Source organism: Penaeus monodon, chromosome 20 (genome assembly GCF_015228065.2).
Source record: "Penaeus monodon isolate SGIC_2016 chromosome 20, NSTDA_Pmon_1, whole genome shotgun sequence".
NCBI lineage: Eukaryota > Metazoa > Arthropoda > Malacostraca > Decapoda > Penaeidae > Penaeus > Penaeus monodon.
The window spans coordinates 11,741,884-11,742,298 of NC_051405.1; the positions used below are offsets into that span (position 1 = coordinate 11,741,884).

Here is a 415-nt window from a genome sequence, read left to right on the forward strand (position 1 = left end):
ACTTATCTATCCATCGTTCTATCCATCCCTTACTGATATCGTTCTTCCTTGGTTTATTTAATTTTCCTCTTCTCCTTAAGTCTTTCTCCTACATTTTCTTCTTCCTCTTTTTGCACCCTTTTTCTTCATCATTTTTCTCCCATCCTTCCTAACAGCTTTTCTCGCTTTTCTACACAACCTGCGCGAGAATTTCAGCAGCCACAGCGGCGGATTTCAAATTTCCCCAAAGGGAAAACGACGTCAGTTCCGAGCACCTTTTCCGCGGCGCTCGTGTTCCTTTGACCCAGCGATCTCCCTCCCCGCCGTTGCACGTTTCCCAGATGGACTCTCGCGACGATGGCTCCTTCAGCCACAAACTTCCTGCTTCGATTTTCTGGCTTTGTGGATTTCGGGCTGTTTTCTCACGCTCTGGTAC

The 415-nt window shown here is 47.5% G+C and overlaps 1 protein-coding gene across 1 annotated transcript in view; it reads right to left on the reverse strand.

The window, feature by feature from the left end:
- LOC119585619 (multiple epidermal growth factor-like domains protein 6) overlaps positions 1-415 on the reverse strand; it is a 170,724-nt gene that overhangs the window by 33,691 nt on the left and 136,618 nt on the right. The gene's annotated exons all lie outside the window — the stretch shown is intronic.